The sequence below is a fragment of the Myodes glareolus genome, chromosome 3 (assembly GCF_982192425.1).
Source record: "Myodes glareolus chromosome 3, mMyoGla1.1, whole genome shotgun sequence".
Classification (NCBI taxonomy): Eukaryota; Metazoa; Chordata; class Mammalia; order Rodentia; family Cricetidae; genus Myodes; species Myodes glareolus.
The window spans coordinates 26,872,994-26,896,377 of NC_142028.1; the positions used below are offsets into that span (position 1 = coordinate 26,872,994).

The 23,384-nt window shown below is 46.1% G+C and overlaps 1 long non-coding RNA gene across 1 annotated transcript; it reads left to right on the top strand.

Moving 5' to 3' along the window:
• Nucleotides 1-18,072: 18,072 nt before the first annotated feature.
• LOC125406944 (uncharacterized) lies at nt 18,073-19,894 on the top strand. Its single transcript, XR_015737356.1, has 3 exons — nt 18,073-18,139; nt 19,065-19,146; nt 19,777-19,894. It is a non-coding gene; the product is annotated as an uncharacterized LOC125406944 (long non-coding RNA).
• The last annotated feature ends 3,490 nt before the right edge of the window (nt 19,895-23,384 follow it).

Consider the following 23,384-nt stretch of genomic DNA (forward strand, 5'->3'; position numbering starts at 1 on the left):
GAACCCACCTAAAAAGTTGTGCATGGCCATGCCTGCGGCCCCCAGCACTGTATGGGGTGCAGCCAGGAGGATCCCTGAGGCTTGCTGGCTGCCAACCTAGCTCCAGACTCAGCGAGAGACCGAGTCTCAGAGGAATGAGGAGGGCACTCTAAATGCACTACACTCACGCAAAAATGGTTACTTTTTAAAGAAGTTTATCTATATGTTGTGTGTGTGAATGCATGTGTGCTAATGTGTGCAGGCACACAAGAACATGCCAGGCTAACACTCCACCACTGAGCTCCAGACCCAACCACCTACTTATGAACTGTAAGGGATAGGAACAAGCTATTCTCAGCCCGCACTGATCCTAGCTTCCCTGGAGGGAAAATTAGCTATTAATAGCCCATTTCACACAAAACAACTTGTTTAATTGTGTGTGTGTGTGTGTGTGTGTGTGTGTGTGTGTGTGTGTGCGCGCGTGGGGGTATGTGAACATGGATGCAGGTGCCTGCAGAGGCCAGAAGCTTCAGAGCTCATGGAGGGCAGTTGTGAGCTACTCAGTGTGGATGCTGGGAATTGAACTTCAGTCCTTGGCAAGTGTGTCCAGGTGTGCTCCATCTGGGTGTCCTTGAAAAGTAGATCGGACAAATAAACAGACACAATCAGTCATTAACCCTTAGACTGCTTTGTGTCCCACAGGCAATGACAATTGTGACTTCAATAGAAGGTTCTAGAAATAATTGATCCATAAAACTTAAATAAAGTTCATTGCATTGTTACAATTCCTCAGTTTTGTTACTATTTATTATTATTAGTTTCTTTCTGAGCCTTATGTATAATTTAAACTTTATCATGGATATGTTTATATAGAAAACGGCAGCATTTTATTTTTATGTATCTATCTACTTATTTATTTCAAAGTTTTGGAAACAAAGTTTATTCATGTAAGCATGGCTGACCTGGTATTCACTAGATAGCCAAGGCGGGCCTCTAAAATACAATCCTCCTGTCTCAACCTCCCTATTGCTGGGAATAGAGGCATGTACAGCTCCACCAAGCGGACAGCACAGGGTTTCTAAAGCCAGGTGTTTCTTCTGGTTCCAAGCGGCCTATGGGGTCTCAGAACATATTCCCCAAGATAAGGCATGACTCTTACACTCAGACACTGGATTAACACACAGCTGTGAAAATGGTCTGCAGTCACATGCAGTGGTATGAACGAATCTCACAAGTGTAAATCTGAGGAGGAGAGACCCAGAAAAGTGTTGCCCACATACACAGAACACGGCACTAGCGGGACTTTACCTCTGTGGGTGGAAGCCAGGAGAGTGGACCCTGGGCGACTGGCAGCCAGCGGACGGGGGGCAGGGGGAGGCATGAGAGCATCTCCCAGGGACTGTAGTGTTCTCTCTTAACCTAGAGGCTAGGGACAGTGAACTTGTGGACAAGTATTGAGCTGCAGGCTTATGATCTGAGTATTTTCTGTGTGACTATTGAGCATCAATATAAAGGTTTTTTCACAAAGTGAAAAAAAAATCTTAATGGTGCTTAAAAGCACACTTGGAATTTATTTCCTCTTAATTGGACGAAGTTTCCCGAGAAACCCTCTGGACTTCCTAGAATTTTGATTAATAATTCAAGTCTCCCAAGCCGAGATCCTGGCAGAACAGGATCTGCGAAGTCACTCCCGCACCCCTGGTTAGGAAGCCCCAGTTCCACCCTGGCTGCTGTCCTCTGTCCCAGAGCTGACTGCCTCTCCTGGCAGATAGAGGCAGCTCCTCCCCCTGCTAATAAAGAGCTGCTGTGATTTGATGCCCATGACACACAGAGACAGCAGGGGGCACCGCAGGGCACCACAGGGCACCACAGGGCACCACAGGGCACCACAGGGCCACACAGGGCACCACAGGGCCACACAGGGCCACACAGCAGTGCCTTAAAGGGAACAAAAGACCAGCTCCAGATGCTGGAAAGAGAATCAAATCCACAAAGATGCCCTCTCATGTTTACATGTATGCTGTGACATGAGTTCACAAACACATGCACGCACACACACACACACACACACACACACACACCGTAATCCAACACGTCACCAAGATGCAGGAGGCTGGAGCAGAAGGAACTCAAGTTCAAGGCTGGTCCATGCTACAAAAACAAGAGAGAGGAGAGAGAGAGAGAGAGAGAGAGAGAGAGAGAGAGAGAGAGAGAGAGATCTCGTGCATGCAAGGGGTGGGGAAAGGGAGGGAGGGAGGGAGGGAGGAAAGGAGGGAGAGAGGAAAGAATGAAGGATCACATAAATCAAACAATATGCCACACCAACAAGGGGAAGATACCTGTAAAATTCTTAACCAATAGAGATCTGCTGTCCCAATTATATAAACAACTCTCACAGACCATTAAAATAGCCCAATGAAAATGCCCAGAAGGAAAAAAAAATAGTTTCTTCAGAGAAAAGAAAACCAAATGGAATAAATATTTTTTTCATCTGCAAAAATCAAGAGGTGAGCCTCTTGGGTCCCGTGGGGAATGAAGGAGGGCGACAGTGGGTCCATTGCATCGGGGGGTCAGCTGCCATGTGTCTCCTGTCACCGAGGTTCATCAGACGATGCATTGTTAGCTGCCATGTGTCTACTGTCACTGAGGTTCGCCGAACGATGTATCCATGTGAACGTGTGATCTGATGCTGAAGCTACAAATTCTTACAGCAACTTTGAGCCCAGACGGAGCCTGTGAGCTTGTCTGTCCTAACCTTATCCATTTCCCTCCTCCCTGGGACAAACATGGGCACCTGGAGACAGACGCAGGTGTACACAGCAGCATTGCTTATACAAAAACAAGTGCATAAAGTAGGGCACTGCTGCCACAAAGCTCAAAACCAAGCAACGGAAATGATAAGAAAAGCTGTGAGTGTAAACGTGGGTAATGTTTATATTTTTACAAAGTTTTACAAAAATATTACAATTTCTTTTGTGTGTGTGACCTCTTAGGGTTTTTAGTATAGTAATGCACACTGCTCATCTCCGAGCACATGTATGTAAAACCCAGCATTTGTCAGACTTTTTTTCTTTTCTTTTCTTTTTGATTGTGTGAATGTTATTTAATTGCTGTTCATGAGCAGACACAGGGTGTTTCCCTCCATTTTCCAATGGATCTTTCATTGTAATTCCCCCCATTTTTACTTCTCTTGCTATAACATGAACAACATGTAAAGCTCCTTTTTCACTCCCTCTGGTTCTTTACCCCTTTTTATTTTACTTTATTTTATTTTATTTATACATACTAATCCCAGTTCCCTCTTCCTCTCCTCCTACTCTCCCTACCTTCCCCTCACCCCAATCCCCATCTGCTCTTCCCTTTGGTAGTCAACAAATTCTATCACATCACCACATCTAGGAAGGACTCAGGCCCTCCCCCTCGTGTCTAGACTGAGCAAGGTTTCTCTTCCTAGGAAATGTGCTCCAAAAAGCCAGAAAACTCATTAGGAATAACTCCTGGTCCCACTGCCAGTGGTCCCACAAACTGCCAAAGCCACTCACAGTCACCTGCTTTCAGGGGGTCTAGATCAGTCCTAGGCAGGTTCCCTGGTTGTCAGTCCAGAGTCAGTGGGCTCCCATTAGTTCAGGTGAGCTGTTTCTGTGGGTGTCCCCATCGTGGTCTTGACCCCTTTGCTCATATTCTCGCTCCTCCCTCTGTTCCACAGGACTCCGGAGCTCTGTCCAGCAGATGGTTCCACAGCTAACCACTCTGCTTCTGCATCTCTGCATCTGCTTCCATCAGTTACTGGATGAAGGTTTCAGGAGACCGTGTCTATTTCCCATTCCTAGTGGATCCCTGTATGTCTCTCTTCGGGTCCTCTTTGAAGCTACATTCTTGAAGCCAAGAATTAATAAATGTGAAATTCAGGATAGTGGCCACTTCGTTGGAGGAGACAGACACAAGGAAGGGGAGGGATGTACAGGCAGATGCAGCGACACTGTCTATGCTCTAGCTCTCGGATGGGGTGGTGTGTACCCAGATTTCCATTTTCTTAGTATTCTCCACAATATACATTGTTTACAAAACTCCTTGCTATGGTGAACGGTGTATGATGAGTCATTTTGAATTGTTGCTGTTGTTGCTGTTTCTCTCTTTTGATTGTTTGAGAATTTTATACAAGCTTTTAATGTGTTTCCATCATGAATAAACCCTATTCCCTCTCCTCCAGTTCCCCTATTCCCCCCAATTTCATATCCTCGTTTTTTAAACCCCCTGAGTCCACTCAGTGCTGCCTGTGTGCTCCCAGATCCAAGGCTGACTACTAGAGCATGGGTAGCCTCTCGGGGGCTACACCCCTAAAGGAAATGCACCCTCCCTCCTCAGCAGCCGTAAGTTCCCAATAACTTCTCAGCTTGGGGTGGAGCCTTAGGAGCCCCTCCCCATCTACTGTGGGGTTTAGGCTGACTCGATCTTGCGCATGCTCACAGCCTCTTGAGTTCACGTGTGCGATGGCTTTGTCATATCTGGCGAGCACTGTTTTGTAATCGATGTCCACTGCCTCGACTCTCGCAGTCTTCTACCCACGCTGGGCTTTGAGGAGAGGGAACTACGATATTGCTGTCTGTTCAGAGCTGAGCACGAGCACTCCGCTGTTTCCCTGTCTCTGCGTGCTGACCAGCTGTCGTCTCTGTATTAACTGCAGGAAGAAACGTCCAGGGGACGGAGAAATGACTCAGCAGTAAAGAGCACCTGCGGCTCTTCAAGAGGATCCAAGTTTGGTTCCCAGCACACCTGTCAAGTGACTCATAACCATCCAGAATTGCAGCTCCAAGGGATCCAACAGCCTCTTCTGGCTTCTGAGTGCGTGCACACATACACATGTAACATGCCCTCGCAGACACGAATAAAAATAATAAAAATAAATCCTTTTAAGTTTCTCTGATGAAGGTTGAAAGATGCACTATTCTGTGGGTATAAAAGATCTTAGAAGGCAGTTAGTTTATCTCTGTGCCATTTAACAAAACAATAGTATTAGGCTCTCGGCTATGACCTAGGACCTACCAGTCACGTGTTTGGGCCTGGTTGGGAGTAAGAAGCATGAGTTTCAGTGTGTGGGACAGAATTCAAACCAAGGCAGAAAGTGGTTGGTTACTCCCATAACATCTGTGCCCCTGTTGTACCAGCAGGCCTATCTTGCCAATCTAGTCATAATTGCAACTCACAGCTGAGTAAGATTATTGATCACTTTTCTGTATCAGTAGCATGCATAGAACCTTCCAGAACTATGAAAGCTGGCCTGCAGGGATGAAACTTCCAGGTCAGTGTCTGCTTGATTTTGCCATGTGAAATAATTCAAGTATGTGGTGTCTTCAGTAATAAGATGCAGGTATGTGTGTCCCATGACAAATGTATAGAGGTCAGAGGACAATCTCAGTTTCTTGCCTTCCACCTTGTCTGAAACAGGGTTGAATCACAATTAATAAAAACTCAGAGACAGAAATTGGGGTTCAATCTGAAGGTCAGAAAAGCTAAACAGCCAGCCACTGGCTCTTACCTTGACCTCAGTCCAAAATGGCAATCCTGCCTCCAAGAATCACAGAATGAGGCTGTGTGTCTGAGAGCTGCCTCCTCCCATTTTATATTCCTCTCTAGGACTGGGATTAAAGGCATGCACTGCCCAGTTTCTATGGCAACTAGTGTGGCTACTGAGATTAAAAGTATGTGTTACCACTGCCTGGTCTGTAAGGCTGACCAGTGGGCCTGTTTTACTCTCTGATCTTCAGGTAAGCTTTGTTTATTGAAATATTTAATGAAATGCCACTACACAGGCTCTCTCTTATTCATTGCTGCATGTCATGCATGCATGGCCTCTGGCTTCCAGCCACTGGGCTGTCTCCGCCCCCTTCTCCCAGCAGGGACTGTGAAAACAACCTCATACACGCTACTGCATCAGCTGCTATCTGAGTACTGGGGACTTGAACTCATGCTGTCAGATTCGTGTGGCAAGGTCTTTACCCATCTCACCAGTCCATACAGCCTTAAAAGGAAAACAAGATCTCTCCCACAGAGAACAACTCCATTGACCAACACAGGGAAGAGCTATGTCCTTGCTTACAGGTGACTGGGCTTCTGAAATACCCAGTTTCCAGCAAGATTACACACCAGCTTCTGGATTTTTTCTTTTTTTGGAAGCCTGGGCAGTCAAGACATGCATATGTGTCAAGCCACAGGTAGAAAGTTGTTCCCTTCCGCACAACAGACGGGTGGTGGAAGGCAGAAGGGAACAGTGGTGGTCAGCACAACCCGTGGCATGAGAGGAGGCTCACGGTATGTGGACAGACTGGCCAAGAGCCAAGAGAAAGGCATGAGGCACCGGTGGTGGATCACAGACAAGAGCCTGGACGGGAAGGCGTGGGACACAGCCAGCTCAAGAACACAGCCTTGTGCCAGTCACAGCCACACCCCCACAAAGCAAAGGATCAGGAACCAGTCAGAGCCTTGGGTCCAGATTGCACATAGCGCTCGTCACTCTTGAGGAAGGAGGCTCCTAGAGATAAAGGAGCCATATACCAGCTAGAGAAGAAACGGGATGGAGGGAATACCTCGCTTTAGAGTGTCCGAGCAGCCAGTGCTTAACACCATCTCTGACACTGAGACCTACTTCTCAGCTAAGGCTCTCCTGTTCTCCATCCATCCATCCATCCATCCATCCATCCATCCTTCCTTCCTTCCTTCCATCCATCCATCCTTCCTTCCATCATCCATCCATCCATCCATCCTTCCATCCATCTTTCCATCCATCCATCCATCCTTCCTTCCTTCCTTCCATCCATCCATCCTTCCTTCCTTCCATCCATCCATCCTTCCATCCATCCATCCATCCTTCCTCCCATCTATCCATCCATCCATCCTTCCTTCCTTCCATCCATCCATCCATCCTTCCTTCCTTCCATCCATCCATCCATCCAACCTTCCATCCATCCATCCTTCCTTCCATCCATCCTTCCATCCATCCATCCATCCATCCATCCTTCCTTCCATCCATCCATCCTTCCTTCCTTCCTTCCATCCATCCATCCATCCATCTTTCCATCCATCCATCCTTCCTTCCTTCCTTCCATCCATCCATCCTTCCATCCATCCATCCATCCATCCATCCATCCATCCTTCCTTCCACCCATCTATCCATCTATCCAGCTTACTACCTACCTACCTACCTCTATCTCTCTTTCTTCCCCTCTCTCCCCCTCTTCCCTACCCTCCTCCTCTCCCTTTCTCCTCCTCACCCTCGTCCCCTTCTTCTCTTCTCTCCCCTCCCTATCCTTCCCTTCTACCCCTTCTCCTTGCAAAAAGCTGTGTGTTTGTTTTGTTGAGCGCACACACTCTACCACCAAGGTTCCCCTCAGTCCCCCTTTTCTATGTTCTTTTGAGAAGGAAATCACTTACACCTGCCCTGTGTCTGTCCCACCACATTTTATGATGGTTACAGGTCACAACCCTTTCCTGGCCTGTCCAGAAATATAAAGTCAGGCCTACAGCTAAATTCTTAAGTTCCCTACCAGATTCCACAGAACTCTATGAATAAAATATCCCAATAAACATTGGTAAGATTTTAAGAAATTTTTTTTTTAGTATGCAGAAGGGAAACAGCATACACCATTGTTGTCAGCCACCAAGTCTTTAGTATAAATTAGTTTTCAGGATTGTGTTATGGTAGATTTTGACAGGAAAGGTGGAAACATTGTTGATAGTAACTGTTTTCATTATGAGGTTGCTAGAAGCAAATGGTGGAGGGACAGCGTTCAGTGGAGAAAAGCACTTTGTCATGCAAACCCGATGGCCTGAGTTTGATCTCCATAACCCACATTTAAAACGCAAGACGTGGGGCTGGAGAGTTGACTGCTCTTCCAGAGGACTCAGGTTCAATCCCCAGCACCCACATAGTGGCTCACAGCAGTCTGTAACTCCAGTTTCATGGAATCCAACACCCTCTTTTGACCTCTATGGGCAAGAAGCACGTGGTTTACAGACTTACATGCAGCCCAATCACGTATACTCACAAAATTTAAAAAAAAGTAAATAAATAAAATTCAGATGTGGGGCTGAAGTGATATTTCAGTAGTTAAGAGCACTGACTGCTCTTCCAGAGGACCTCCAACTACATGGAGGCTCACAACCATCTATAGCCAGGCACATAAGTGGTGCACAGACATACATACATACAGACAAAATACCCATACACATAAACTATTAAAGTAATAACAATAAAAGCCAGCTGTGGTGGCCTGCATCTGTAATCCCAGCAAGATAGGAGATAGGAGCAAGAGAATTACCTGGAAGTTTATGGGGCTAGCCTGGGATATGCTGCACAAAACAGAGAACAAGAGAGACCCTGCCTCAAAAACAAAGTGGAAGGAGACCATCAACTCCTGGATATGTCCTCTGACCTCTACACACGCTGTGGCACATAAACGCATGCATGCACACACACACACAAACACACATGTATACACACACATATGACACATATGTATGCATACACACAAACACACACAGATACACAATAAATGATTTTCTTAAAAACAGGAAGAAGCTGGGCAGTGGCAGTGCACAGGGATTTGAACCTGGGTCCTCTGCAAGAGCAAGAAGAGCAAGTATTCTTTTTTTTTAAAATACTTTTTAAATTCATATTTATTGAGCTCTACATTTTTCTCTGCTCCCTTCCCTGCCTCTCCCCTCCCCCCTTCAGCCCTCCCTCAAGGTCCCCATGCTCCCAATTTACTCAGGAGATCTTGTCTTTTCTACTTTCTACTTCCCATGTAGATTAGATCTATGTATGTCTCTCTTAGTGTCCGCATTGTTGTCTAAGTTCTCTGGGATTGTGGTTTGTAGGCTGGCTTTCTTTGCTTTATGTTTAAAAACCACATATGAGTGAGTGCATGTGATAATTGTCTTTCTGGGTCTGGGTTACCTCATTCAAAATAGTGTTTTCTAGCTCCATCCATTTTCCTGCAAAATTCAAGATGTTATTTTTTTCTGCTGTGTAGTACTCCATTGTGTAAATGTACCACATTTTTTTAATCCATTCTTCAATTGAGGGGCATTTAAGTTGTTTCCAGGTTCTGGCTATGACAAACAAAGCTGCTTTGAACATAGTTGAGCACATCTCCTCGTGGCACGATTGAGCATCCTTTGGATAAATACCTAAAAGTGGTATTACTGGGTCTTGAGGAAGGCTGTTTCTTAATTTTCTGAGAAATCGCCACACTGACATCCAAAGCGGTTGTCCCAGCTTGCATTCCTACCAGCAATGCAGAAGTGTTCCCTTCACCCCACAACCTCTCCAGCATAAGTTGTCTTCAGTGTTTTTATCTTGGCCGTTCATACAGGTATAAGATGGAATCTCAATTGTTTTGATTTGCATTTCTCCGATGACTAAGAAGCAACAAGTGTTCCTCATCTCCAAGCCTTCTCTCCAGCTCCACTGTCCTCTTCTGTGGAGTGAGAAGATCAATCTCCGTCTCAGCAAGCTGGTGTCATTTGTCATTTGCCCAGGGCTTCCCATGTGTCAGGCGTGGCTCCAGTGGTTTTCTGTGCACGTTCTATCCTCATCACTCACAGAGGCCCTATTACCTGATTTGTCTACTTAGCAAAATGTACGTATAAGGCTCAGATCAACTCACAGTGTTTCCATGGCCACTTGGGAAGCAGAGACAGGCAGATCTCTGTGAGTTTAAGGCCAGTCTGGTCTACAGAGCAAGTTCCAAGGCAGCCAGGGCTACACAGAGAAACCCTGTCTCGGAGGGGGAAAAAAAAGCCCAGGAGATAAATTATATTTGCTCATTCAAAGGAATGACTTTTTTAAGTTATGGTTTATTCATGCCCTGCAGCACTGAGGCAACATTAAATATAGACAGGCCTGAAGGACTGGCATGGATGGGTATCAGACATATGATTAAGTTAAAGCAAAACAAACTCTTGCAAAGCCTTCACAGTAGGACCTTATTTTTCTCTTAAAAGGAAAACAGCAAATCCATGTTTGTATGCCTCAATACCCCTCATCCCCCCACACATACACACCCCTCATAGGACCATCCAGGCAACCAGGCACACAGTGTTTATAATGTGGCCTCTCAGCTCCCTCCAGAGCTCACTGAGGGGTCCTCTATGGTCCTGGCCTCACTCCACCTAGAACAGGAGTCTGTGAGGAAGGAAGGAAACCAGGTGATAAGAATTGAAGAAGCTGGGGGCTCAGGAACCCTCATAGAGGGAGGCTTGACAACAGAGAGACACTGTGAGGGGCAGAATGATGAAGAGGCTGTGATACCAACATCCCACAGTAAAACCTTCATGCACCTGGGCCACACGGCTAACCTTGCCATCCGCAGAGCCTGGATTCCTGGAGTAGAGCCAAGGTCTGCTCTGGAGTCTGGAGTCTGGGAAGGTATGCCATGCAATCTACATTTGCTTCATCTATTAGTGAGGATCAGTAAAGCCATAGTCTGTAGGCCACATCCAGTCAGCGGCCATGTTTTCTGGCTGCTCCCACCAGGACCCTGAACAGTACCCTTGAAGCCACCAGCTTCTTCTGGTCAGACACAAATGTGTTTCTGATGCCAGGACACCAGCCACCACCCTATTCCGCCATGACTTCCCTTTTCTGGCTTCAGGAGAATTTTCAGTTACTTTTCTGAATGCTCAAAAACAATTCTCGAGTACAGCATGAACAAGTGACCTTTTTGTTTTGGTTTGGTTTGTTTTTTTCAAACTTGTGATCCTCCTGCCTCTACCTTCTTCAGCAAATCCAACCTGCGTGTGCCACCACAACCTTGTTTTGATTTTTGAGACAGGATTTCTTTGTGTGACCTCAAACTCACAGAGATCCACCTGCTTCTACCTCCAGAATGCTGGCACTAAAGGGGCGTGCCACATGCCAGGCTGACAAGTGACTTTATAATGAAGAGACCTGACAAGCATCCCCTCAGCCAGGCAATCAGGGTCACCCTCAGCAGTCATGAGTGCGGTAGAGCAGAGTGGTACTTCATGTCTGTGCCTTTCCCCAAAATCCGAAGCCTGAATCTCCTGCCAGTATCCTTTAAGACTATCAAGGAATGTCTAGGAAACTGCCATGACCAAGATCAGGCTAAGGAGGCACAGTACTGAGTGTGACACAGTACCTGGATGGATGCTAGAGTAGAAAGGGGACATTGGGAAGTGGGGGATGAGGGGGGATGAGGTGGGGAGGTGGAGGAGAAGAAGTAACTGGAATAAAAGTGGGGGCCAGTTGATAATAATGGGTCAACAGACATGACGTGTGTGGATAAAAGCTGTGAACACCTGGGGAAGACAGATGCCCAGAACATAGAAAGTCTTTGTACTATGACTGTATTAAGACTCTGTGAATCCCAGCCGGGAGGTGGTGGCAAACGCCTTTAATCCCAGCACTCGGGAGGCAGAGGCAGGTGGATCACTGTGAGTTCGAGGCCAGCCTGGTCTACAAGAGCTAGTTCCAGGACAGGCTCCAAAGCTACAGAAAAATCCTATTAAAAAAAAAAAAAAAAAAAAAAACCTCTATGAATCCAATTTTTCCATAAGAAAGATTTTTATTTTTATTTTTTTAAGATAATCAAATGCATAGCTATTTCATCCTTTTCCACCTGGAAAGCACAAAGCCTCCAGGTATATGTAAGAGGATAGTATCACCAGACTCCAGCCTCCCATTAGGCAGTGTGAGACCCAGCTCTGTTGTGGCCTCTGAAATGCCATGGGTGAGTTACTGGTCTCCTCTGGGTATCTGGTTCCTGTATATGAATGAGAAGGAGGTAATGACAAGGGCATCTATGTCAGGGGACTATAAAGAAAATATGTCTTTCATGAGAGGGCTATGGCCGAGGCCTTCCAAGCCCACGTCAGACCTGAAGGGCCAGCCCTTCCTGAAGCAGACAGACATAAGGAGGTGGAAGGCGGCATCTGGGAGATTCCTGGCTGCACAGTTACTCAGGAGTTTCCTCAGAATGCTGGAGGAAGTGCTGGGTGTTGTGTTTCTTCAAAGGAATTCTGGTCTCTGTGTTCATTACCGGGGCATGTCGGGAGCACAATGCCCGGAAGGCTACTCATGGTTCATCAAAACAGACGAAGTGTCTATTGCCTTCCCTTGCTTCCCAAGAGAGTTGGTCATGAAATCTCCCTGAAGCACCCCACCTCTGCCGGGAATACCTGACTCACCACCTCCGGAGAAAGTTCTAGAAAATCTAAGCCTCCAGCGCCCCCACCAGTTGGGTCACCACAAGACTATCCCAAGGTGGCCTGGCCAGAAGACCTTAGGATTGCCAGTCTCTCGGCACTGATGGGGCATCCTTAGTGAGTCTCAGAAGGACCTTGATGGGTGAGCTGAGGCCAGTGACAGGCCTGAACTGGGTACCATTAAACTTGGGTGTGAGATCGCTCAGGTGCGGGGTCACCGGGTTCTGCTTATCTAGGTATCCTTAAGTCAGTCAGTCATTCAACTTCAACCTGCCACCGGGAGAAACAGCACCTGTCTGAAAAACCTCACAGCCTGAGAACTCGCCAGCACATCTGGTGGAAAGGAAGAGTAGTGAGCCGCGAATGGACCGCAGTCCTATCGCTCACCAAGTGCCTCCAAACAGGCTTTCTGGGAGGGCCTTGCAGCTGAAATCCACATGAAGCAGCACATCTCCTCGGGGTCTCCAGATCGCTTCCATATGGGACCTACTGGTCCTTGCGAGCACTGGTCTTGTGTAAATGATGGAGTCCAAAGCCTGAGACTCAGAGGGCTGGAGTCATTTACCCAGAGATACCGAGATTAGCCAATTAGCTGAGAAACTGGTCCTGGACATCCTTCCATCTCAAAGGGGAGAGCTGGACTGCTGGATTCAGCCTGCGGCGGGAGACAGGCTACCTGAGCTAGGTCTTGGCCTCTGGGTAGAGCTTCGCTCTCTCTGGCTCCATGTTCCTCACCTGTGGTACGGACAGAATGAACTCGAAAGCATTCAGTCTGGTTCAAACTCAAGCCTGGGCGTGTCAGTGAGTACCTGGCTTGGGGAAGGCAATTTATCAGTCCCTGCAGTGGCTCCAACAGGAACCTATAGTCTCTGACCTCCAAGAATGTGGATTTTATGAACCTGGATTGAATTTGGGAGGAACAACTTCACAGCTGGCCTCTCTTTTTTCTTTAAGATTTATTAATTTATTATGTGGACATTGTTCTATCTGCGTGCATGCCTGCACACCAAAAGAAGTCATCAGATCTCATTCTAGATGGTTGTGGGCCATCATGTGGTTGCTGTGAATTGAACTCAGGACCTCTGGAAGAGTAGCCTGTGCTCTTAACCTCTGAGCCCCTTGACTTCTCTTCTTGCTTTGTCTTCAAGGGGATGATAGTGTTACCCACACTAGTTTACAACATGATCTCTCAAGGAGGAAGAAGTCAGCCCAGTGTGAGAACCATGAGATTCTGACCGAATCCCTTTGCAGTCTCTACCTTGGGTGTGGTTAGACCTTAGAGGAGACAGAGATGAGAAGACCCGCCCCTAGCTGAGTAGCTATTGGCATTTGATTGCTGCCCAGTTAGTGAGAGCAGAATAATATTTAGCTGACCACACTCCTCATGCCCAGGAGTAGCTGACCAACACAAACTGGGCTCCATGGTTTGGCTCGGATTTTTGTTTTTAAAGAGAGGGAAGGAAAAGGGGAGAAAGAGAGATAACATGAAGTTGGGTAGGTAGGGAGGTAGGGAAATATCTAGGACAAGTTAGGGAAGGGAATGTATTCTGAATGTAATCAGAATACATTCTATGAAATTCTCAAAGATATTAAAAAAACTAAATTCTTAAAAATTCAGAATGTAAGGTAAATTTAGTAAGACTCTCTTAGCCATTTCTAGTGTGGCACATCTGTATTCCCAGCACTCAGAGACTGAAGCAGAAGAATTTGAAGTTTTAGGTTACACTGGGCAACCAGGGAGACCATGTCTGAAACAAACAAACAGAAGGACTTTCTTAGCCTCAAGTGACCATAAATAGAAACCAAATATTAGGTCATAGGGGTGAGGAGGAGTAGGAAGAGGCCGCCTTCCGGTGTAGCCTGGTGGGTTCACACATCCCAAAGACTCAGCTTCTTTCCATTTCTCAGCTCAGCTTTGACCTCCCTGTGCTAGACCCTGAAGGCCACCTCAGCGTCTCCGCCTTTCTGTCGGAACCCCACTGTCAAGTCTCCTTGGCTGCAGTTGAGACCCAAGTTCCATCCTGAGCTCATGACCCTCAAAACTGACTATGACTGTGAGCCGTTGGAAAATAGCTCACAGGACTAACAGGATAACAATTCCCACCTAGCCAGGTAGGCTCTATTGTTTTTTCTTTTGGGTTTTTAAGACAAGGTTTCTCTGTAGCTTTGGAGCCTGTCCTGGAACTATCTCTTGTAGACCAGGCTGGTCTCGAATTTACAGAGATTCACCTGCCTCTGCTTCCCGAGTGCTGGGGTTAAAAGCATGCACCACCATCGCCCGGAAGTCAGGTAGGTTCTTAAAAGAAATTTGGATACTGCTTTTCCAAAAAGGATGAAGGGATGCCTTGACCACTTTAGTCATGTAGAGTAAGAAATTATTTTTCTGGTTAATTTGCCTACAAAATGAATAAAAGTAACCGAGCTAGGTGAGAGGAATCTTGACACGGTGGGTTAAAATGAACCTGTCCCTGTTTCTCCCTCAGTTGGATTCAGTGACTTTGTACCTGATGTCATTGGACACCCATCAGAAACTCTTCCTCCTTCACTCTGGTAGTGTCTAAAGCACAACCTCAGAGCCAGCTACTTGGATAACATAGCGGTGGGGGGACTGGGGCCATTCCCACATCATGCAATGGAATAAATTCTAAATGGATTATGAACCTACTCATCTAAAAATTAAATAAGTAAGCACTCAAAGAAACATGGGCAGAGACCAGGCGTGGTGGCACACACCTTTAATCCCAGCACTTGGGAGGCAGAGGAAGGCGGATCTCTGTGAGTTCAAGGCTGATATGGTACACATAGCAAATTTTAGGACAGCAAGAGAGCTACATAGTGAGACCCTGTTGAGAGAGAGAGGGGGGGGAAGAAGAAGAAGAAGAAGAAGAAGAAGAAGAAGAAGAAGAAGAAGAAGAAGAAGAAGAAGAAGAAGAAGAGAAGAGAAGAGAAGAGAAGAGAAGAGAAGAGAAGAGAAGAGAAGAGAAGAGAAGAGAAGAGAAGAGAAGAGAAGAGAAGAGAACTCAAGAATAGTAGGGACCTGGAGGCAAGAGCTAATATAGAGACCATGGAAGTGAGCTGCTTATGGACTGCTCAACCTGTTTTCTTATATAACTCAGGACCACCAGCCCAGGGATGACACTACCGACAACGGGCTGGGCTTTCCCTATTGATATCTAATTGAGAAAATGCCTTAAAACTGGATTCCATGGAGGCATTTCCTCACCTAAGGCTCCTTCCTCACCTGAGACTCTAGCTTGACTCAGCCAGTACAGAAGGGAGGGGCAACAATTCCTTCTATGACCTTGGAGTAAGAAAAGACCGATAAATTTAACTGTAACACACACATATTCCACATATAATCTTAGAACACAAAGTAGAAATAGCAAGGAAAATATTTGTAGCTGATATAAAGATAGTTATTTATTTTCCCCGACACTAAAGGATTTCTAAAAGTAAAAGAAAAAACTCAACATCCCTATGAAAAGGGGGAAGCTGGAAAAATAGATAATTTACATAAAGCAAATATATTCTCAATTTTGTAAAAAACAAAAGGCAGTGTTTGCCTTGCTCCTATTTAAGAGAAACACAAGTTGGAACCAAATGCAGAGAGATACCTTTTAGGTTGTCAAAAGTCCAAACTTTGACAATATGCTCACTCTGCTGCAGGGCAAGGGGCCCTTTCATACACTTCTGGAGTAACTGCAAGATGGTTAATCCTTACAGAAATTTGGCAGTGTTTAGCAAAATTATATATGCATCTAAACTGCAGCCCACAGTTTATCTAGGAATTCACCCCATGCATTAAAAAAAGAAAACAGAAAACACACAAGGCAGGACCTTCTGTAGTAACAAACACAGGAAACAACCCAAATACCCATTGGTGAAGGACTAAGTAAATTAAGCAACAAAATACTGTGTAACTGAGTAAAGAAATGGAGAAATGAAGGTTGTCTTCATAAGCCACTGTATTCTCCAAGAAACATTATCAAATAAAAGAAGAAGAAAGAGGCCAGCAATAAGGTTCAACAAGCAAAGATGCCTGAAGCCAAGCCTGGTAGCCTGAGTTCTATCCCCAGAACACAGATAAGGGAAGGAAAGGACTGACGTCCACAGATTGTCCTCTGACCTCCACATGTGTGTGTCATGACACACTCAACCTCTTCCTCACCCCCCACCTTTGGAGGCCCAAAAATGTGAGCCTATTTCCACCTTGTCTGAAGGTCAGAGAGTTTGAAGTTGCTCAATTGTTAACAACAATCATGGCTGCACATCCTGAATCAGGATGTGGTTACTTGGTTCTTTTGACATTAACATGGCCCATACAGCTAGATCCACTCCACCCTGACCCATGGTCAGGAAATTCAAGCATACTTCTGTTCCTCCTTTTGAAATAGGAGGTTTGACCTTGGGACGGGCTGCCTTCAGGATACTTGAGTGGGTTCATGCCTAAACAACAGAATGTTAATGACTTGATATCTCAAAGTACTGAAGCAAGTAACGGTTCTAGTTTCCATTTGCATCGTGTTAAAGCAGGCCTTTGTCTTCTTCCCCCTGTGGGATTGGGGTATAAATGTGTATGGAAAATTAAATGTGGAGATTTCAGTATTCACTGGAACTCCCTCCTGGTACTATTCTGTGTTTTTCTGTCTTATTATTTTTAAACACGTATTTTTTAAATTTAAATTTTTAAATTCTTCACACTCATTACTGATATTTCTAATCCCCATGCTCCTACCCTGGCAAGTGGTATTTTTGTTAAGGCTGGTCCCTGACACCCACAGACACACACACAGACAGACACAAAATAAGTAAAGGAAGAACAAGATGAAAAGGATGTTCCCATTTTTTCAAGGAGGGAAAAAAAGGATTTAAAAGTTGCATACATCTTCTATTTAATAAAACAAAACAAAATAACCACAAAACAAACTAAAGAGATATGTTTAAGTCCCAAATCCTTGGACAAATCACCGAGGTGTCTATTTAATATGTCAAAGAGGACCTGGCCACTAGGTTATCCCAGCATCCATCAGTCCCGACCTGTTACAAGTTATGATTGGGTGTTCCCTGCCCCTTAGTTTCCCGCCAGCTCTCCAGCCCAGGGACTGGGTTGCCCTTCCCCCAGAGACTCTTCCCTGTATAACCCAGCCATTTTGATTACACACCCCTCTTTTACCTTTTGCCCTCTTGGCTGCTGCACCTGGTTCCCCCTCTCTCCCTTCCCCTACCCTCCCTCAAGGTCATGTCTACTTTGACTGGACTCTGCCAGACGTCTCTGCCTCTGGCTGTGCTCTCCCTTTTACCTACAATAAACTTTCCCCTCCACCTAGGAGCAGTCATGTTCTTTCTTTTTATTTCGGTTTTATTTCATCTGGCGCAGGAACCCAGGAGAGGCATAAATGTGCTCCCCTTTCAAGAGGCGTGGCCCCTCCAAGCTGAACCAAACTACCAATTTTTCCTTCCTGGGTATGGATAACTTGCCTGTACTGGCTTCTGCCACCCAACGTATTTGACTCCAAATTCTAGAATTTGGCTCTTCCACCTGTTCTAATCATCCATCTCTGGAGTAGGTGGGCCTTCTATCTATGTGTTACTTTCATTGGTTAAATAAAGAAGCTGCCTTGGCCTTTTGATAGGCCAGCCCTTAGACAGAACAGAATGTTGGGAGAAAGAAAGCAGAGTCAGGCAGACACCATGAAGCTCCGGCCTGAGATGGACGTGGGTTAGAATCTTCCCTGTAAGCCACAACCCTGTGGTGATACACAGATTACTAGATATGGGTTAAAGCAAGATGTGAGAGTTAGCCAAGAAGAGGCTGGAAATAATGGGCCAGGCAGTGCTTAAATGAATACAACTTGTGTGTTGTTATTTCAGGTAAAGCTAGCCGGGTGGCAGGACGCAGCCTGCTGCTCCTATCACTACACAGCTCTCCTATTTGGTAAGTGTCTTCTCTCTGATCTCTCCTACTTGGTAAGGTCCTCTCTCTGGCTCCTGGCGCTTGCTACACCCTTTGGGGCACCTACCATGTGGGCATTTCTCAGCTATGCCCTTTGGGGCCCCAGATTGAAATTCTTGTCACCACACTTACCCACGTCTACTTCCTTTGCAAAGGAAACTCCCCACCACCACCACCACCTTACTCTACTCCTCTCGCTCTCTGACCATGGGCTCCTCCCACTCAAAACCTAACCCCTCACCTCCACTTGCTTGTCTACTCGAGTCTCAACACACCCTCAGACTGAATGATGTTATGAAGCCTTGCTGCTCCGTTTTTTATTGAAACACAACCTGGCCATAATACAAACTTGACACTCAGTCTCTATGCCCAAAGGATGGCACGTCTGGCTATCAAATCTTCCCTGATCTTGACCAATAGTGCCAACGCATAGGCAAATGGCTTGAGTCTGCCTGTGTGCAAGCTTTCTCCTGAAGCTGACCAGGATCCAGACTCCTCTGTTTCCACTCTTTTTTGACTTTGACGTAGAGGATGCAGCCACACCCCAGGCATCTCCTCAGCCTAATGCTCTTCCTCAACCTCAACATCATACTCCTGCACCCTCTCAGCCAGCTCCCCGCCCAATCCTAACTTGGCCTCAACTACACTCTCCTCATCACTTCCCACGGCTCACATTTGATCCCACACTAGTGGCCTGTACCCTCTAAGGGGAGTGGCAGGTCCTAGCAGCCGCCTCCACGTCCATGTCCCTTTTTCTATGGCTGATCTCTCCCAGACAGAAAGGTGCCTTGGTTCTTTCTCTGTTGACCCCTTCTAACTTCACCAAAGAGTTCAGGTACGTTACTCAAACCATAACCTCCCCTGGCATGACCTCTATGTTATTCCTTCCTCCACTCTCGCCCCTAAGGAAAAGGAGAAGCTCTGGTTGACTGCTCAATCCCATGCAGCTGTGATCCCCTGCAGACTCAGTTTCCCAGGGCACCACCACTGTAAGTACCGGGTTAATGAAGAGAATCAGTCCCCAGGCAGGGTGGCCCAAGACAAAATGCTCACTTGCCTCCTGGCTAGCCTCCAAAAAGCCTCTTCTAAGGTAATTAATTTTGATGAATTGAGAGAGGTCACCCAGAGGCTGGATGAAAATCCTGCCAAGTCCCTCACCAACTTCAGAGGCTCCCCTTCAGTACACCCAGCTAGATCCTAATTCTCAAGAGGGCTTGCTTGTCCTCAACTCTCAGTTGCTCTCCCAGTCAGCTCCTGACATTAGACAGAAATTTAAAAGGTTGGATGGCAAACCCTCAAACTCCCCAGAGATATCCATTGAATATGGCATTTAAAGGAGGAGCGGGGAAAGATAGAGAAAGCTTCCCATGGCAGAAAGAAGTGCCAATTCCTGTCAGCTGCCCTAAGATCTCCTGCAAAGAAGATAGCGGGGCGCAGGAGAACTCCACCTGGAGCTTGCTTCAAACACAGCAAAGCTGACCACTGGATGGAAATCTGCCCTTCACCTCGCCTGGTACCAGAACCCTGTCCAGACTGTGGTCAAGCAGGACCCTGGGGAGTTGATTGCCCCACTTTGCCTAGACAAGGAAGGTTGATTCCCCCAGATTCCTCCTCCACAGGAAAGTCTTGCTGGATCTTCTGAGCCTGGCAGCCAAAGACTGAAGCTCTCCTGGGACCCCTGCCCCCGTGAAATCAAGATTACCACAGGGAACCTCAGGCTGCTGTCCTGCTAGCCTGTAAGTCTCTATCAGTTTTAATAGGTTCAGGAGCTACTTTGTATTTCCTGATTACTCAGGTGAAACCTATCCTTCTTAGATCTCTGGGGTAGGTGTTGGCGGGCAGGCCCAGCAGCAAGGGCTACAGGCCCCCTTCTCTGCTCACTCTAGGGCCACCTGATTGCTCGCCGCTTCTTCATCTCACCTGGCTGCCCAACCCTGTTATTGGGCAGAGATATCAAGGTCAAGTTACATTTTTTTTTTCCTCAATCAACTCGCTCTGGAATTTTTCCTCTTCTCCTTGCCTGTGAAGAGCTCCCTACTCACATTAATACTTTGCCCCACCCCCTACCAGACCCCTTGTTAACCCAAAAGTGTGGGACACTTCCTCTCTCTCAGTGGCCTCACACCACTGATTAAGATCCTACTCAGGCACCCAGTCCCTACCCTTGTCACTCTCAATACCGTATTCCTGTGAAAACACGGGTGTAAACCTATCATAGAGCGTGTTCATGATAAAGGTATCAAGCATGCTCACCTACCCTATAACGTTCCTATCCCGCCCGCACTACAGCCTGACGGTTCTTACCGCCTAGTCCAGGACCTTGGGATTATTACAGCAGCTGTAGTCCCTGACCCTTAAACTCCCCTCTCTCAGATCCCCTCCTCCACCTCTCATTATACTGTCCTAGACCTAAGGATGCTTTCCTCGCCGTCCCTTTACACTCAGAATCACACAATCTATTCGCTTTCACCTGGGAGGATCCTGACATGCGTACAGCATCCCAGCTTACTCGGACTGTCCTTCTCCTGAGGTTCTGAGACAGCCCCCACTTTTACTGACCTGGTCTGCTTTGCTATGTTAAATAGGAACCTCAGCCATATAGGGACTGTGATAAAGGAGATCCTAAGACATTGACTGACTTATTAATATTCATTTAATAGATTTGACTTTGGAACCACATATTCTCTTTAATTGTAAATTGTTTCAGTACTGCAGATGGCACCCAGGACCTCATGTGTGTTAGACCAGCCATCTACCCCTGAGCTACACCCATACCCTGCTAAGTTTATACAAAGAGGACAAGCTGCAAAAATGGAAAAGGGCCTAACTGTGCATGCAATTGGTAACACACTGCCTGGAGAAAAGGTCCAAAGTCCATGCGACATAGGAAATTTCTCTGCATGTTTATATATGCAAGGGTACATGTGTTAGCTGGACACTCACACCAGGTGTCCTTGTCAATCACCCTCCACTTTATGTTTTTATCAAAGCCCAACTTGCTGAGACCAATGAGTTTATTGGGTTTGTTTACGGAGTACAGATGGGAGATCACCCATAGGACTATGGTGCCCCATAGCTAGAATGTGTGGGGTCCCTCTCCCCATTCTACTGGTATTTGTTGAATTCGTGGCATGATAGAAAAGTGCACCCATTAACAGCAGCTCCAAACCCAGACTTAAGCTTAGAAGGCAGCTGCCGGTAATGGACCACATTTAGTCTAGATACGTGGGCTTCCCTAGTAGTAAGTGGCCCACATTCTCACCAACCACCACCATAGGTAGAGACAAGATGGAGACCCCTTCCCCAACATGGTCATTTATAGTCCTCAGCTCTGCTGAGTCCTTAGAGCACCACCACGCCCAGACTTTCCTGTGCTGTCAGCATTGGTTCATACACCCAAATCCTCCTTCCAGACATCTGCCTGGATACAGGGACATAGCGGGACGCAGCTCTGAGACTCCCCAGCACTGTGGGTGCCACCCTGCTAACTAACTAGCCATGATGTATTTACCTCTGCTTCAGCTTCACTAGACTCCAACTGCTCTCGTTCCCTCCCTGTTCACTTACTGTAGACAATCCCATCCCTGAGGGTATGGAGACAGTTCCCCAGCTAAACGGATACACCCCTGAGCTTTACGCTTTTAACCTGAATGGACTTAAAACCAAAACCCAGCGCCATTCATGCAAGCGAGTGACTCTCTAAAGCAAAACTAGTTCAAATGTTATTTTTCTCTTATTTTTTAAGAGCTTCTTGGAAGAGTGACATCACCATATTAAGATAAAAACAATCTCAGAAATGCTCATAAGAAAGTAGAAATTCAGGTATTTTGTTCATTAAAGCAATTGATTTTTTTGTTTGTTTGTTTTGTTTTGTTTTTTGAGACGGAGTTTGTCTGTAGCTTTGGAGCCTGTCCTGGAACTAGCTCTTGTAGACCAGGCTGGCCTCGAACTCACAGAGATTCGCCTGCTTCTGCCTTCCGAGGGCTGGGATTAAAGGCGTGAGCCACCACTACCCGGCTTAAAGCAATTGATTTAAACCCCAACAGGAGAAGGAGTACATGCAAAAGAGTAGGGAAGGCAAGCCAGGGTCTCTGATTCCCCTGTGACCTTGCTCAGACTCACCAAGGGATATCTGAATAGGGTGTGAAGGAACTCTCCAGTCCATCAGCTCTTAAGGGCTCTGAAAAGGATGAGACAGATGCTTCTACCCACCTAGTGGTCCTGATACTTGTTTCTTCATTTAGCATCCCTTGGACCACACACTATAATTCATCCTCAGAATTTAAGGTATAACCTGAGAGTCTCAAAACAGTGAGGGCAATATGGCACTGTAATACTGCCTGACCCTAGTACAAACTGAATGGGAAAACTTTGGTCAAAGGATTAATGTGTACCTTACACATGTAAGAATGGCCAAGATCAAAAACACTGATGACAACTTATGCTGGAGAGGTAAAGGGAACACTCCTCCATTGCTGGTGAGAATGCAAGCTGGTACAACCCTTTGGATGTCAGTGTGGCGATTTCTCAGAAAATTAGGAAACAACCTTCCTCAAGACCCAGCAATACCACTTTGGGGTATATACCCAAAGGATACTCAATCGTGCCACAAGGACATGTGCTCAACTATGTTCATAGCAGCATAGTTTGCCATGGAAACAATTTAAATGCCCCTCAACCCAAGAATGGATAAGGAAAATGTGGTACATTTACACAATGGAGTATTACACAGCAGAAAAAAATAACATCTTGAATTTTGCAGGAAAATGGATGGAGCTAGAAAACATCATTTTGAGTGAGGTAACCCAGACCCAGAAAGACAATTATCATATGTACTCACTCATATGTGGTTTTAAACATAAAGCAAAGAAAGCCAGCCTACAAATCACAATCCCAGAGAACCTAGACAACAATGAGGACACTAAGAGAGACATACATAGATCTAATCTACATGGGAAGTAGAAAAAGACAAGATCTCCTGAGTAAATTGGAAGCATGGGGACCTTGGAAGAAGGTTGAAGGGGAGGGGAGAGGCAGGGAGGAGAGCAGAGAAAAATGTAAAGCTCAATAAAAATCAATAAATTTTTTTTTAAAAAAATGATTAATGTATAAACTACCACACTGTCATATGGCTAGAAAAACCCTGTAAGAGATAAGGAAATAGTCTGCAGCAGGATACTGAAGGATAAGATGGCTTTCCTAGAGCAAGCATAACCATGGCTTCCCG